The 17,478-nt window shown below is 37.6% G+C and overlaps 2 pseudogenes across 1 annotated transcript; both read left to right on the forward strand.

The window, feature by feature from the left end:
• The first annotated feature begins 2,482 nt into the window (after positions 1-2,482).
• Positions 2,483-13,930, forward strand: LOC149744608 (uncharacterized; annotated as a pseudogene). The gene is made up of 6 exons (XR_016391062.1): positions 2,483-2,509; positions 3,371-3,497; positions 3,795-3,893; positions 4,951-5,004; positions 12,258-13,773; positions 13,844-13,930. The product of XR_016391062.1 is annotated as an uncharacterized LOC149744608 (transcript).
• Positions 13,931-13,973: 43 nt separating this feature from the next.
• LOC111181181 (heterogeneous nuclear ribonucleoprotein A3 pseudogene) lies at positions 13,974-15,710 on the forward strand (annotated as a pseudogene).
• Positions 15,711-17,478: the final 1,768 nt, after the last annotated feature.

Below are 17,478 nucleotides of genomic sequence, written 5' to 3' on the forward strand. Positions count from 1 at the left end.
CCCCTGCATTGGCAGGCAGATTCTTAACCACTGCACCACTAGGGAAGTCCCTATGTTATATATTATTAATATGTAATATATATTAATAGCAATTTTCACATAGTCAAACATTATTTCCTGGAGAGTCTCTCATGGTCTTCCATGTGCCCAGTGCTTCCATCTGGACAGATTTTTCTTTATCTCTGTTTCCTAGCTGTTGTCCTAGTTTTCCTGGGTTATATTTACACTGAGACCTTCTCTTGCCCCTCTGCCATGTTGCTTTTTTCCCCCTGATTCCTTGTGTAACTCTTTGCTCTTTTAGTACTTGATCTTAATATAACACAACCTCTACTACTCTCTTAGAAAAAAGAAGTCCACAGAAAAGGCTGAAAGAAAGTATTTCCCTCCCAAAGCCATTCAGTAAAGACTGGAGGAAGAGACTCCTTCAAATATGAACATGATGTAAGACTTCAAGGAACACACACAAAAAATCAAGGAAACATGATACCACCAAAGGAATACAATAATCTTCCAGTAACCATCCCCAAAGAAATGGAGATCTGCAATTTGCCTGATAAAGAATTCAAAATATTTAGGAAGTTTGGTGAGAAAAAAGAAAACACAGAAACACAATTCAATGAAATAAAAAAACAATGTACAAAAAGTTTAACAAAGAGATAAAAATCATAAAAAAGAACCAAACAAATTTTCGAGCTGAAGAAAGCAATGAATGAAATGAAAAATGCAATAGGGAGCATCAACAGCAGACTTAATCCAGCAGAAGAATGAATCTGTGAGGTCATAGATAGGTCATTTGAAATAACTCAGAGGGGAACAAAGAAAAAAGAATGAAAAAAAGTGAAGAAAATATAAGGTCTGAAACCATAAAACTATTAGAAGAAACTATTAGAAAAAATCATAGGGAATAGCTTCTTGACACTGGTCTGGGCAATGATTTTTTGGATATGACACCAAAAGCACAGACAACAAAACCAAAAATAAACAAGTGGGACTACTTAACTACTTAACTAAAAAGCTTTTGCACAGCAATGGAAACAGTCATCAAAATGAAAAGGCAACATACAGAATGAGAGAAGATATTTGCAAACCAGATGTCTGATAAAGCTATTAATATCCATGATATATAAAGATTTATACAACTCAACAGCAAAAACAAACAAAAAGTGAATAATCTCATTAAAAAATGGGGAAAGGACCTGATTAGACATTTTTCCAAAGAAGATATATTAATGGCCATCTGGTACATAAAAGAGCTCAACATCACCAATCATTAGGGAAAAGCAAATCAAAACCACATTGAGATATCACCTCATACCTGTTAGGATGACTTCTATCAAAAAGACAACATAGCACAAGGAACTCTACTCAATACTCTGTAATGACCTATATGGGAAAAGAATCTAAAAAAATGTGGATATATGTATAACTGATTCACTTAGCTGTACAGCAAGAACTAACACAACATTGTAAATCAACTCTACTCCAATAAAATTAGTTTAAAAAAATGCAACAGGGACTTACCTTGTGGTCCAGTGGGTAAGACTCTGCACTCCCAATGCAGGGGGCCAGGGTTCGATCCTTGGTTGGGGAGCTAGATCCCGCATGTGTATCACAACTAAGAGTCCACATGCCGCAAATTAAGAAGCCCATGTGCCACAACTAAGACCTAGGGCAGCCTAAAAAAAATAATAAATAAATAAATATTTTTTTAAAAGACAAAAGTTAAGTGTTGGCGAGAATGTGGAGAAAAGGAAATCTTTGTACACTGTTATTTGGAATGAAAATTGGTAAAGCCTTTATGGAATACAGTATGGAGATTCCTCAAAAAATTAAAAATAGAACTATTATATAATCCAACAGTCCCATTTCTGGGTATATATACAAAGGAAACAAAATCAGTATCTTGAAAAGTTATCTGCACTCCCATGTTCATTTTTATTGCAGCATTATTCACAGTAAGATATGGAAACAACCTAAGTGTCCATTGATGGATGAACAGATAAAATGGATATGAGATATTCGTCACTCACTGGGACCTTCTCTTGCCACTCTGCTGTGTTGATTTTTTTTCTTTTTCTATTGATAGATAGTTAGATATACATACATATAATGGAATATTATTCAGCTATGAGAAGGAAGGAAATTCTGCCATTTGCAACAACATGGATGTATCTAGAGTACATTATGCCAAGTGAAATTGGCCAAAGACAAATACTATATGGTTTAATTTATGTGTATATCTAAAAAAAAAAGAAAAGGTCCAACTCATAGAAGCAGAATAGAATGGTGTGGTTATTAGGGGCTGGAGGGTGGAGGAGATAGGGATATGCTGGTCAAAGGGTACAAGCCTTCATTTATAAGATGCTCTGGGAATCTAATGTACATTGTGGTGACTATACTGTACTTGAAATTTTCTGAGAGTAGACCTTAAGTATTCTCACCGCCCCCACCCCCCAAAAAAGAGAGGTAAGTATTTGAGGCAATGGATATGTTAAATAACCTTGTTGTGGTAATCATTTCACAAAGTATACGTATGTCAAATCATCACTTTGTATATTTTAAATATGTACAATTTATTTGTCAATTATATCTCATTAAAGCTGAAAAATCTGTTTTAAATAAAAGGAAAAACAATAAAAGAGGAAAAAGAAAGAAAAAGTGTTCATAGGAGATACATATTTGAGCCATTGCTTATCTAAAAATGTCCTATACAACCCTCGCATTAGTGTGAATTTTGGCTGGATAAATAACTCTAGTCAAGAACTCATTTCTCTCTTATTATTGAAAAATTCATCACATTTTTTTGGTTTATTTTCTTTTGTTCGCTTGTTTTTTTCATTTCAGGGATTGAGCAGGCCATTGTGTTTCTGTTTCCTGGTGCCTTCATGTGACCTGTTTTCTGATTGTTGAAAATGTTTGGGTCTTCTTTATATTCCTATTATTGTAAAATTTTATCCTTTGATACCCTGCCAAGGGGCTACCAGTTATTTATAACTTGAGTTTTCAGGGGAGAGGAGGAAGCAGGAGGGTACTCCTCTTTATTGAGAATATACTATATGCCTGTTGGCTTTTTAATTGCGATATTTATCTTAAATGAATTTAGTATACTTTTAAATTAGAAAAGATCTCAGAATCCTCACTGTGCACAGGAGTTTTTGTCTGAAAGAACTGGGTTGTGTGAGACCTGCTCACTGATTAACACTAACTCTCTATTCTTCACTCACATCACAGGCATTGACCCCAACCTGTTTGCTCTCCATTTCTCTTCTTTCCTGTAAAATTCTCCTGTACTTCCTCTACTTTTATCTTTTTTTGGTCTTTCCTTCCATCTTGAAATCATTTATTTTCATTACACAAGTTTTCATTTCAGGAATTTGTGATATTCAAGGATGTGTCCATAGACTTCTCTCAGGAGGAGTGAGAATGCCTCGACTCAGCTCAAAGGAATTTGTACAGATATGTAATGTTGGAGAATTATAGCAACCTGGTCTCAGTCGGTAAGCACAACTATCTCCAAAAAGTCTTAGTTTGCCCTCTGGATTATGTGCTTCCCCCAAGAAGAATTTTTCAATGCTTTTCATATATCCTATGCATTTCTTCTCCCTAATCCTTAAAGAAATGCCTTGAGCTTTGCAGAGTCTGGGAAGCATCGTTGGGCCTAAGGCCAAAGTTCCATCTTCTGTGCTTTTTGTGGCCCTTGCAATAGTGACATCCTCCTTTATTTGCTGATCACAGGACAGGATTTGAGTGCTGGAACATCTACAACATAAAAATCTTCCTCCTCTCATGAGTAGGACTTTCCATTCCCAAGCCAGAAGTGATCTCTTTATTGGAGCAAGGGAAGGAGCCTTGGGGTGTTTTTGACAGTGAGCTGACAAGGGGCCTGTATCTAGGTAAGCGACTGATGGTCATGCAAGAGGAGAGGAGTGCAGGATGTAACTGAGTTGTTCAATGAGGAGACCACGTCTTTGAGATATTTTGGGAAATATCCCCTCAGAGGTCCACAACTATATAGAAAAGTAAACCTCACTATGAGCTTCCAAATGCCCACACCTCCACCTCCAAGATAACCCTATCTCTGCTTCTTTTCTCTCATTTTTCCCTCCTATTCATAGCAGGTGATTCTGATGACAAGCTTCTACCTTTATTTGGGATCTTACTCCTGCTTATTGGTTCACTCTCTTTTATCTTTTGGTTTATATATGTGTCACTCCCTTGGAACGTTTTGGTATTTAGTACATTTAGTTTTTGGATTCATTATTTATGTATTCATTCTTTCAGCCAACACTCCCTTATATTCTATGTGTGGAGGATATTTTTCTAGGAGACATAGAGGTTATAAAATAATATGAACTATTAAGAAATGTATAGCTTGAGGACTGGGAAAGTATCTTTTCAAATCATTCAAAAATTACAATTAATTGTAAGAGGAGTTCACGTATTGCAACCAGAAGAAATGGCTAAGATTGAAAGGTGGAAAAGCCTCACAGAGCTATAATAGTTGGAGCCTTGGGAGTGATTGCAGTCACCTTGGTAGAGAGTTTTGGGTGTAAAGGTTATGTGCTTGTAATGGGAAGGCAAAGACTGCAGACGAGAAAAGATTGAGGTAAAGGTCGATGATCAAGCAATCGCATTAATGCATGCAATCAACATAATAGGGTGGGAGTGAAGGATGATTTAAGGCAGAGGGCACAGTAACTACAAAAGTCCTGAGGCAGGCAGGTTCACTGTGTATGAGAAGCACCAAGGGCCAATCTGTCTAAGACAGAGTAAACAAGGAAAGGAGTATGAGATGTGATCAGAGAGGTGTATGTTGGAAAGAGTCAGTTTATGGTGACCTTGTAAATTGTGGTTGAACTTTTTCTGAGTAAAATGGGACATAAATAGAAGATTTTAAGCAGAGCTATGACATGATTTTTATTCTTTAATACTTTTTTGCCCCACTTACAGAAGAGGAAACTGAGGCACAAGGACTTGAAGTAACTTGTCCAAGGTCAACAGCTAGTAAGTTTTGGAGAGTGTATGTGATCCAAGCTCCTAAGCCATGTTTCCTCTCCAAATCAAATCAAAAGGGTGTAGACATAATGGACATGTTTTTATCTGAATTACAGGTGAACAGATAGACGTTAACTTTAAAAAGTTAATTTGAAAATGAGTTTTTACAGTCCATAAAGAAATAGCTAGCTATAGCACACATATTACGTGCATTTATGTATGTGTGTGTGTGTGTCTCTCTCTATATATATATATGTATATATACACATTAGATGTATATAAATGCATCATGAATTTCCTCTAAAATACTACATCATATGCCTTCCTATCCCAATAAACTTTTATATATTATATCAGTATTATAATATAGATACATTATAATATAGCAATTTATGAATAATTAGGTTGCCTTCCAATTTCAATTTCTAATTAAAATTGCCATTTTTCTATACCTTTTGTTGCAAATGGATTTTCCCCCATAATTTCTTTTCTTTTTTTTTTTTTTTGCGGAACGCAGGCCTCTCACTGTTGTGGCCTCTCCCATTGCGGAGCACAGGCTCCGGAAGCACAGGCTCAGCGGCCATGGCTCACGGACCCAGCCGCTCTGCGGCATGTGGGATCTTCCTGGACCGGGGCACGAACCTGTGTCCCCTGCATTGGCAGGCGGACTCTCAACCACTGCGCCACCAGGGAAGCTCCCCCGCTTTTTTTTTTTTTTTGGCCACACGGTGCGGCTTGTAGGATCTCAATTCCCAGACTAGGGATCAAACCCAGGCCCCGGCAGTGAAAGCGCTGAGTCCTAACCACTGGACTTGCCAGGGAATTCCCTTTTGCAGGAAATTTCTAAAGCTTTTTCCCAGCAATGCATATAATGCCTGTGTTCAATTTTATTACATCATCTTCTGTAATGTGTACCTTAAAAAAAAATCAATTCTATGTTTTTCAAAATAAGAACATTTTATTTTAATATTTATTTATTTGGCTGTACTGGTTCTTAGTTGCATCACGCAGGATCTTTGTCTGCTGCGTGTGGGGTCTTCGTTGTGGCATGCAGGATCTAGTTCCCTGACCACAGATTGAACCCAGGCCCCCTGCATTGGGAGCATGGAGTCTTAACCACTGGACCACCAGTGAAGTCCCCAAAAGAAGAACATTTTAAAGTGAAGGCCAAACTGTCTTAGAGTGTTTTGCATTCAGGATTTATCTAATTGCCACCAATGATTACATTCCCATTAAAAAATTTTGGGTCTGATCTGATACTCAGGTAGGGTTGTGTACTTCTTAATTCATCTTATTAGGAGGCAAAGTGAAGTGTTCTCATTGCACTGGTGGTAATTTTGATCAAGTAGTTATGGAAATGACTGGCAGATCTTTGCATTGGAAGATACATTTTCCCCCTTATCACTACTGAATAATCTCTGTGCTTGGAATTAGCCAGTTCATTAAGAAGCTTTAGTTTCTTTTAATAGGGAATGGTGTTCATCAACCAATATCTGAGTATCACTACTACTGAGCTGTCATTGCTTCTATACCCATTCAGTGGAAAGAATCAGGAAAGATATTTTTGTCATTGAATCATTCTAATAACTCTAATTCAGATCCAAAAGACAAGGTTCTGTCTCACTTTCCTGCATTTCAATTTTATAACTTTCCTTTGAACAGGGAAAAACTCCTATTTCCCACAACATGAATATATTTGCTCAAATCTTCTCTCCTAAGTGCCACAGAATACTTTCAGAATTAGAATACCAACACAACTACTGACCAAAAAATTTAAGTCACGTTCAAGATTTCTTGCTCTTTTGTTTTTTTTTCTTTTTTCTTTTTCTTTTGTTTCTTGCTTAGAATATGTTACACACTAAGGATTTCCAGAGTACAGTTTGAAAACTTATTACATTAATACTTTTCTCTGGATTTTCAATTTAATATACAGTTTAATTGCTGAGTTTAGATGTTTTTTAGTTTATATTTGGAATATATAAAACATATATATGGTTCAAAAGTGAAAACTAGGGCTGCCCCGGTGGCACAGTGGTTAAGAATCCTCCTGCCAATGCAGGGGACACAGGTTTGAGCCCTGGTCCGGGAAGATCCCACATGCCATGGAGCAACTAAGCCTGTGCGCCACAACTACTGAGCCTGTGCTCTAGAGCCCGTGAGCCACAACTACTGAGCCTGCGTGCCACAACTACTGAAGCCCGTGCTCTGCAATAAGAGAAGCCACTGCAATGAGAAGCCCATGCACCACAACGAAGACCCAATGCAGCCAAAAAAATAAAAAATAAAAAAATCAGGCCTGACAGGAAAATGCTGCTGTTATGGCCATAAAAAAAAAGTCAAAACTATATAAAAATTATACTTAGAGGAGTCATGCTTGAATACTTAACTGCTTCATCCATTGCCATCCCCACTCTAGTTAACCTTTTGTTGTATGTCTAGTCAGATTTATCGGTTTTATTTTGTTAAACCACGCTCACATTTATATCTCAATTCTTCTTTCCTCTTTTACATGGGATATTATTCTTTCTGCATCCTTTTTTACTGTGCTGGTTTTCTTTTTACTATTATTAATAATAAGATGTGTAGAAATCATTCCATATATATTCAGTGGCAATTTTTAAAAAGGTATAAAATTGACCTTTCTTGGCATTATATGTGTTGATTTTTGTCATAACTCATTAATTAGTAGAATAATAATTAGTAGAGTTTTCACTAATTGTGAAATTTGCAAATATTTTCAGTTCTTTTCTTGTTTTCCTATGCTTCTAACTTGGATGCTTCTTTCTAGTCTTACTGCAGTGGTAACACCTTCCAGGAAATGTTCAACAGAAGTAGTGTTACTCAGAAATATCTTGCATTCCTATACACTAACCACAAAAGATCAGAAAGAGAAATTAAGGAAACAGTCCCATTTACCACTGCAACAAAAAGAACAAAATACCTAGGAATAAGCCTATCTAAGGAGACAAAAGACCTGTATGCAGAAAACTATAAGATACTGATGAAAGAAATAAAAGACAACACAAACGGAGAGATGTACCATGTTCTTGGATTGGAATAATCAATATTGTGAAAATTACTATATACCCAAAGCAATCTACAGATTCAATGCAATCCCTATCAAATTACCAATGGCATTTTTCACAGAACGAGATAAACAAATTTTACAATTCGTATGGAAACACAAAAGACCTCGAATAGCAAAAGCAATCTTGAGGAAACAAAAAACAAAAAACAACAGAGCTGGAGGAATCAGGCTCCCTGACTTCAGACTATACTATAGGGCTACAGTAATCAAGGCATAATGGTACTGGCACTAAAACAAATATATATCAACGGAACAGGATAGAAAGCCCAGAGATAAACCCACGCATCTATGGTCACCTAATCTATGACAAAGGAGGCCAGAATATACAATGCAGCAAAGTCATCCTCTTCAATAAGTTGTGCTGGTAAAACTGGACAGCTACATGTAAAAGAATGAAGTTAGAACACTCCCAAACACCATACACAAAAATAAACTCAAAATGGATTAAAGGCCTAAATGTAAGGCCAGACGCTATTAAACTCTTAGAGGAAAACATAGGCAGAACACTCTATGACATAAATCACAGCAAGTCTTTTTTGACCCACCTCCTAGAGTAATGAAAATAAAAACAAAAATAAACAAATGGAACATAATTAAACTCAAAATCTTTTGCACAGCAAGGAAAACCATAAACAAGATGAAAAGACAACCCTCAGAATGGGAGAAAATATTTGCAAACGAAGCAAGTAACAAAGGATTAATCTCCAAAATATGTAAGCAGCTCAATATCAAAAAAGCCCCAAACAACCCAATCAAAAAATGGGTGGGAGACCTAAATAGACATTTCTCCAAAGAAGACATACAGGTGCCCAACAAACACATGAAAACATGCTCAACAGCATCGATTATTAGAGAAGAGCAAACCAAAACTGGAATGAGATATCACCTCACACTGGTCAGAATGGCCATCATCACAAAATCTACAAATAATAAATGCTGGAGAGGGTGTGGAGAAAAGGGAATGCTCTTGCACTCTTGGTGGGAATGTAAATTGATACAGCCACTATGGAGAACAGTATGGAGGTTCCTTAACTAAAAATAGAACTACCATGTGATCCAGCAATCCCACGACTGGGCATATACCTAGAGAAAACCATAATCCCAAAAGACACAAGCATCCCAATGTTCATTGCAGCACTATTTACAATAGCCAGGACATGGAAACAACCTAGATGTCCATCAACAGAGGAATGGATAAAGAAGATGTAGTACATATATACAATGGAATATTACTCAGCCATAAAAAGGAACGAAATTGGGTCATTTGTAGAGATGTGGATGGACCTAGAGACTGTCATACAGAGTGAAGTAAGTCAGAAAGAGAAAAACAAATATTGTATATTAATGCATACATGTGGAATCTGAAAAAAATGGTATAGACAATCTGATTTACAAAGCAGAAATAGAGACACAGATGTAGAGAACAAACGTATGGATACCAAGGGGGAAAGGGGAGTGGGATGAATTGGGAGATTGGGATTGCCATAGATACACTATTCATACTGTGTATAAAATAGATAACTAATGAGAACCTACTATATAGCATGGGGAACTCTACTCAGTACTCTGTGGTGACCTAAATGGGAAGGAAATCCAAAAAAGAGGCGACATAAGTATACATATAGCTGACTCACTTTGCTGTACAGTAGAAACTAACAATATTGTAAATCAACTATATTCCAATAAAATTTTTTTAAGTTTAATATAAAAAAAGAAGTAGTGTTACTGTCTTCATCATTTTACATGATTTTTATAGTCATAATTTTTCTTCTTTTTAAAATAATTTTAAATTTTGGAGTAATTTTATATTTACAAAAAAGTTGCAAAAATAGCATAAAGAGTTCCTATATATCCCTCATCCAATATCAGTTTCCCTTATATTGTTGTGGTATACTTGTCAAAACTAATCAAAACTAAGAACCCAAGATTTATACATTTATTTATTTATTTATTTATTTATGGCTGTGTTGGGTCTTCATTGCTGTGTGCAGGATTTCTCTAGTTGCGGCGAGCGGGGTCCACTCTTTGTTATGGTGCACAGGCTTCTCATTGCAGTGGTTTCTCTTTTTTTTTAATGAATTTATTTATTTTATTTATTTTTGGCTGCATTGGGTCTTCATTGCTGCACACGGGCTTTCTCTAGTTGTGGCGATGGGGGCTATGCTTCGTTGCAGTATGCGTGCTTCTCATTGCAGTGGCTTCTCTTGTTGCGGAGCACGGGCTCTAGGTGTGCGGGCTTCAGTAGTTGCGGCACATGGGCTCAGTAGTTGTGGCTCGTGGGCTTGTGGGCTCTAGAATGCAGGCTCAGTAGTTGTGGTGCATGGGCTTAGTGTCCCCTGCATTGGCAGGTGGATTCTTAACCACTGTGCCACCAGGGGAGTCCAGTACATTATTATTAACTAAACTGTAGAATGTATTCAGATTTCACCGTTTTCCATTAATGTCTTTTTTCTACTGTCATGTCTCGTGGTCTATGACAGTTTTTTAGTTTTTTTCTTGTTTTTTTATGACCTTGACAGTTATGACAAAATGCTTGTCAGGTATTTTGTAGAATATATCTCAATTTGTATTGGTCTGATATTTTTCTGATGATTAGATTGGATTTGGGGGTTTTGGGAAAGAATACCACAAAGATGAATTGGGGCTTGATTTTAAACTTTCATTGTTATGTGTATTTTTGCTGTATTTTTGTGAGGATACACTTCATTAGTATAAAGAAATTCTATTGTATTCGTAACTTATAAGAGTTTATGACCGGATGCTGAATTTTGTTTATTTTTTTGTTAATGGCCTACATTAACAAATTTTCTTATGATTTAACTTGATACTCCTAGAATGAATTCAATTTGTCATGATGATTTGGGGGTTTTAATTAAATTACTAGATCCAATTTGGTAATATTTTGTTTAGAATCTATACCCATCTATACCCATTAATTATACTGAATCATAATTTTTTTTTCAAATACTGTTCTTGTCTCATTTTATACCCAGCCTCATCAGATGAATTGAGGCTATTCCCCTTTGTTCCTCTTATTTTTTTCAATATATTTTTGGAAAATGTACATAAAATATACTGTACATTTTAAGTAATAAGAACACTCAGATCACTACCATGCAATGTTTTCAATAGTGTTTGGTAACCCACTAGTAATGTACAATCAAATCTTGTATTTCAGCACCATTAGAATTACTTTCTGTCTCTGCTTCTGGCACAACCCAATGGCACAACCCAACAAGGTTCATCTATTCAATTTTGGTTTTTATATTTTTGTATTTATTATTTAATTTTGTTTTACAAATTTATTAAAATTTACATTTCCAATGTCAGACCTACAAAACAGCATAAATTCATAGATGCCTAGCTTCCATTCTTCTCCCCTTCCACTGTTTTCATTCCCTCCAACCTATGAAATCTTTTATAAACTTTATGGTTTATCCTTTCATTGTTTTTTCTAATGTGAACACAAATGTATATATCTTCATGCATTCCCTTTCTTATACAAATGGTAGCATACACTAGATAGTTTATTCCACCTTGCTATTTCACTCTAAAAAGATACATCATGGAGATCACTCCATAGGAATACCTATATGATTCTCATTTCTTTATGCAGTTGCATAGAACTCTATTTTGTCCATATACTATAATGAGTTTGAGCAGTACCAAGCTAGTGGCTATTTGGATTGGTTCTAATCATTTGCTCTTACAACAAGTTCTGTGGTGGATATGCTTCTGCATAAATATTTTCAGATTTTTTCCTGAGAGTACCTGTTTGGGTTCCTAGAACTGGGATTGCTGGGTCAAAGGAGAAATTTTGCTAGAAACTGGCGAATATCCTTCTATGCTGATTGTATCATTTTTATTTGCTACACTGAATGTGTGAGAAAGGCTATGTTGTCAAACTTTTTTTTTGCCAAAATATAATTTGAATTTGTTCCAAAATTTGACAATCACCGATTTATCTTTTCCTAATCACTTTCCCTCTTACCTTCCTGTATCACTTTTCAATTTTTACATTTTCTTTATTTTTCAAATTGTACCACCATATCAAAACTACACATTCTATTCACATTTATAGACATTAATGTCACTGTAAATCTCCCTTTTTTATTCAAAGTTTTGTATCTTCCAAGAAAAAAAAGTGAATGTTTTTATTTGTGTTTTCTTTCAGAATATAAATCTAGGTTTGAGAACCAGAAAGTATCTCTGAAAAAGGATAACTATGAAATAGATTCATCCCAACGGGTTATAATGGAAGGGTTTACAAAGCATGGACTTAAACGAGAATCTCAGGAAAGACATTTTAGTCAAGTGTCATGTACCTCTGAAGACATTGCCACTTTCTTTCAGCATACATCTCTTTCTCTACATAAAACATTCAATACTAAAGAGAAATTTTATGAATACAGAAAACATAAAAATACCTATGGACAAGACTCACAACTTACTACAAATCAAGAAAGTCATACTGACAAAAAATTCTATGATTATAAAGAATACAGGGAGTCCCTTAGTAGCACTTCAGCGCTTAATTTATATTATACAGTGCCTATCGGTATGAGACCCTATGAATGTGAGGAACGTAGAAAGTCTTTGAATAGTGGCCCAGACTTTATACAACATCAGATAATTTTTACTAGGGGGAAATATAATAAATTTAAGGAAAGTCAGAAGGCCTTTACTAATGCCTCACGTTTTTTTCTACATCAGAACATTCATACAAGTGAGAAGTCCTTTAAAGGTAATTATTGTGTTAGAGAATTTAATAATGGTACAGCCCTTATTCACATCAGAGAATTCATACTGTTGAGAAACCCTATGAATGTAATGAATGTGGAAAGGCCTTTAGTACTAGTTCAATATTTAGAGTACATCAAAGGATTCACACAGGTGAGAAGCCCAATGAATGTAAAGAATGTGGAAAAGCCTTTCATCGTTCCTCATACCTTAGTCAACGTCAAAGAATTCATACTGGTGAGAAACCTTATGAATGTAAGTATTGTGTTAGGGCTTTTAGCAATGTTTCTGCCTTTATTCGGCATCAGAGGATTTATACTGGTGAAAAACCCAACAAATGTAAGGAATGTGGAAGAGCCTTTAGTACTGTCTCAATACTTACAGCACATCAACGAATTCATTCAGGTGAGAAACCCTATGTTTGTAAGGAATGTGGGAAGGCCTTCATGTCAGACTTCAGAATTTATTCAACATCAGAGGATTCATACTGCTGAGAAACCCTACAGATGTAAGGAATGTGGAAGGGCCTTTCGTTGTTCATCAGACCTTTCTCGACATAAGTTAATTCATGCTGATGAAAAATTGTATGAATGTAAGGAATGTGGAAAAATCCTGCGTAGAGATTCAATACTTACACAACATCAGAAAATTCACACTGGTGAGAAGGGCTGGGAATGTAATGAATGTGGGAAAGTTTTAAATTGTGTAATATACCAGTAAATTCATACTGGTGATAAACCATATACTTGTAACAAATGTGGGAAAGCCTTTCTTCATTCTTCAGACCTTATTCTGCATCAAAGAATTCATACTGGTGAGAAACCTTATGAATGCAAGGAATGTAGGAAGGCTTTTGAAAGAAGTTCAAATCTTAATCGCCATCAAAAAGTTCATAATGGTCGGTCCCATATTGAACTCGAGTTGGAAGAGGCGAGTCCGGTCTCAAAATGGTGGTAATACCGCTGCCCGGTCGCCCCCAGCCCGACTCCGGCCGTCACCGCTGCCGCCGCCGGGGGGGAGGAGGGACATGATCCAAAGGAACCAGAACAGTTGAGAAAACTGTTTATTGGTGGTCTGAGCTTTGAAACTACAGATGATAGCTTAAGATAACATTTTGAGAGATGGGGCACACTTAACAGATTGTGTGGTGATGAGAGACCCCCAAACAAAACGTTCCAGGGGCTTTGGTTTTGTGACTTACTCCTGTGTTGAAGAGGTGGATGCAGCAGTGTGTGCTCGACCACACAAGGTTGATGGGCGTGTAGTGGAACCAAAGACAGCTGTTTCTAGAGAGGATTCTGTAAAGCCTGGTGCCCATCTAACAGTGAAGAAAATTTTTGTTGGTGGTATTAAAGAAGATATAGAAGAATATAATTTGAGAGACTACTTTGAAAAGTATGGCAAGATTGAAACCATAGAAGTTATGGAAGACAGGCAGAGTGGAAAAAAGAGAGGATTTGCTTTTGTAACTTTTGATGATCATGATACAGTTGATAAAATTGTTCAGAAATACCACACTATTAATGGGCATAATTGTGAAGTGAAAAAGGCCCTTTCTAAGAAGTGCAATCTGCTGATCACAAAGAGGTCATGGAGGTGGATCTGGCAACTTTATGGGTCGTGGAGGAAACTTTGGAGGTGGTGGAGGTAACTTTGGCCGTGGTGGAAACTTTGGTGGAAGAGGAGGCTATGGTGGTGGAGGTGGTGGCAGCAAAGGTAGTTATGGAGGAGGTGATGGTGGATATAATGGATTTGGAGGCGACGGTGGTAACTATGGCGGTGGTCCTAGTTACAGTAGTAGAGGAGGCTATGGTGATGGGGGCCCAGGATATGGAAACCAAGGTGGTGGATATGGTGGCGGTGGTGGAGGATATGATGGTTACAGTGAAGGAGGAAATTTTGGAGGTAACTATGGTGGTGGTGGTAGCTATAATGATTTTGGAAATTATAGTGGACAAGAGCAATCAAATTATGGACCCATGAAGGGGGGCAGTTTTGGTGGAAGAAGCTCGGGAAGTCCCTATGGTGGTGGTTATGGATCTGGTGGTGGAAGTGGTGGAGATGGTAGCAGAAGGTTCTAAAAACTCAGAAGAAAAGGGCTACAGTTCTTAGCAGGAGAGCGAGGAGTTGTCAGGAAAGCTGCAGGTTACTTTGAGACAGTCGTCCCAAATGCATTAGAGGAACTGTAAAAATCTGCCACAGAAGGAATGATGATCCATAGTCAGAAAAGTTACTGCAGCTTAAACAGGAAACCCTTCTTGTTCAGGACTGTCATAGCCACAGTTTGCAAAAAGTGCAGCTATTGACTAATGCAATGTAGTGTCAATTAGATGTACATTCCTGAGGTCTTTTATCTGTTGTAGCTTTGTCTTTTTCTTTTCATTACATCAGGTATATTGCCCTGTAAATTGTGGTAGTGGTACCAGGAATAAAAAATTAAGGAATTTTAAACTTTTCAATATTTGTGTAGTTCAGTTTTGCTACATTTTAGTACAGAGACTTTAACAAAATGCAGTTTTGAAGGTGTTTCCTTGTGAGTTAACAAGTAAAGAAATCATTGTTAACTACTATTTTGTATGAATTTTGCTAACACCTGCCAATACAGGGGGCATGGGTTTGATCCCTGGTCCGGGAAGATCCCACATGCCGCAGAGCAACTAAGCCCATGTGCCACAATTACTGAGCCTTCACTCTAGAGCCCATGAGTCACAACTAATGAGCCCACGCACCACAACTACTGAAGCCCACGTGCCCTAGAGCCTGTGTGCCGCAACTACTGAAGCCTGTGTGCTCTAGGGCCTGTGTGCAGCAACTACTGAGCCCACGTGCTGCAACTACTGAAGCCCACACACCTAGAGCCTGTGCTCTGCAACAAGAGAAGCCACTGCAATGAGAAGCCCACACCACAGTGAAGCCGTGCACCACAGTGAAGAGTAGCCCCCGCTCACCGCAACTAGAAAAAGCCTGCATGCAGCAATGAAGACCCAATGCAGTCAAAAAAAACCCACAAAAACTTAAAGAAGATAGGGGACTTTTCACACGCATTACTATATCCCCCAAGGCCTCTATGGATGCTTAATAACTGTGAGTGGGTTGAATTGAACCAAATTTAAATGGGTGCTCTTTTAAAATGCTAAGTTTTTGTTAATTTATTATGCCATAATAGAAAACTAAAATAGATTTGGACACCAGAAGTGAGGTGCTGCTGTAACAAATAACTAAAATGTGGGAGTGGGAATAGGAGACTGGAAAAATTGTAAAGAGCACGATACAAAAAGTCTAGATTGCTTTGAACACACTGTTAGCAGTTCTTAAAGATCTTTGTCAAGCTCACGTGCACAAGACAAGTCCTGACTATTTCAACCAGTAAAATACTATGAACCACTCTTAGACTTGGACAGTTTATTACGTATGAATACAATGAAAAGACACCAAGCTCCCTATGATCCTTGTTCTAGACGCCAAAAAGGATGGCACTGAAACAAAGGGGCTGGATGAGTGCATTGTGAGTTGTGGGATACTAACTTCATTGCTGAGAAGTCAGTCCTAGACTGCAGCTAAGCAGTTTAATATTCAGCAGTTCTATTCTTTTGTTGGTGGTGTGTTGTTTTGTTTTGTTTTTGCAGCTCTGTTGCAGGGGGGGAGCGGTGTTGGGCAGAAAGCCCCATACTTCACCAGAACCTGGAAGGTGATTAGAAACTATCTCAAAACAGCCTCCCAAGTTCTAACACAAGGAGGCAAATGGGAGATGGCCTGGTAGCATCTCTTTACTGGCCTCCCACCTTTCATGTTCTAGGAGAATCACAAGGCATTCTGCCAAGACTCAGGTAAGCTCTATTTCAAGCCTTTACCTGCATGAGTCCATGCAACTGTAGCGAACAGTGGAGCTGTTGCCTACAATTCCATGCCCCTACCATTCAGTATCCAGCTAAGAATTCTCAGGATCATTGGCTACCCCATCTGATTCTCTAATTTGTTGTATAGATAGAGGCTTGGACCAAATACGTTCCATTGCCTTAAGAAACATAGTGACCACTAACCACAACTATGACTTCTAGTAGTCCCAATCTGGAGCCAAGTCAGCTAAATATGTCCCAGCTGCCATTGGGATCAACCTGAGAGAGCTACACATTTTTCCAAGGTGAAAAATGGGTTGCTCTGCTTTTCCCGTTTCAATGATCCAAGTGTGGCAAGAAATGTTTGCGATGTATTTACACATACATCACCTGTACTGGCCCGTGGGAAGTCCAGGGCAATACAGTTGTCTATTACCACTCATCCTAGAGAGTTTAGAATAATCAATAGTTTGAAAAACAAGAGAACAGGCTAAAGAAAATCCTATCAGTGTGGAAAAATAATCTTGTTCTATCATTTCAAGTGGAGGCTGTTCCTTTCTGAAGTCAGCAGCTCTTGGAAGGTTTCTGATTAGGACTATTTGTTGGTCAACAGTTATGTTGACGTGATGGTGACAGTTTGGGATAAACTGGCCAGGTGTTGGACAGGGATAAGAGTTGAGAGAGATTAATGGTCCCTTCCTCTACCCTCACCTCAAAAGGTCTAAGTGTTCTATACCCAATGATCAGGGTTGTTCCTCTTCTACAGCTATATGATCAGTCTCCAACCAGTCCCTGCAGCAATCACTTCATTCTTTTTCC

This window comes from Delphinapterus leucas, chromosome 20 (assembly GCF_059928025.1).
Source record: "Delphinapterus leucas isolate spDelLeu-1000000601 "Yukka" chromosome 20, BTC_Dleu_Yukka2, whole genome shotgun sequence".
In the NCBI taxonomy this organism is placed as follows: Eukaryota; Metazoa; Chordata; class Mammalia; order Artiodactyla; family Monodontidae; genus Delphinapterus; species Delphinapterus leucas.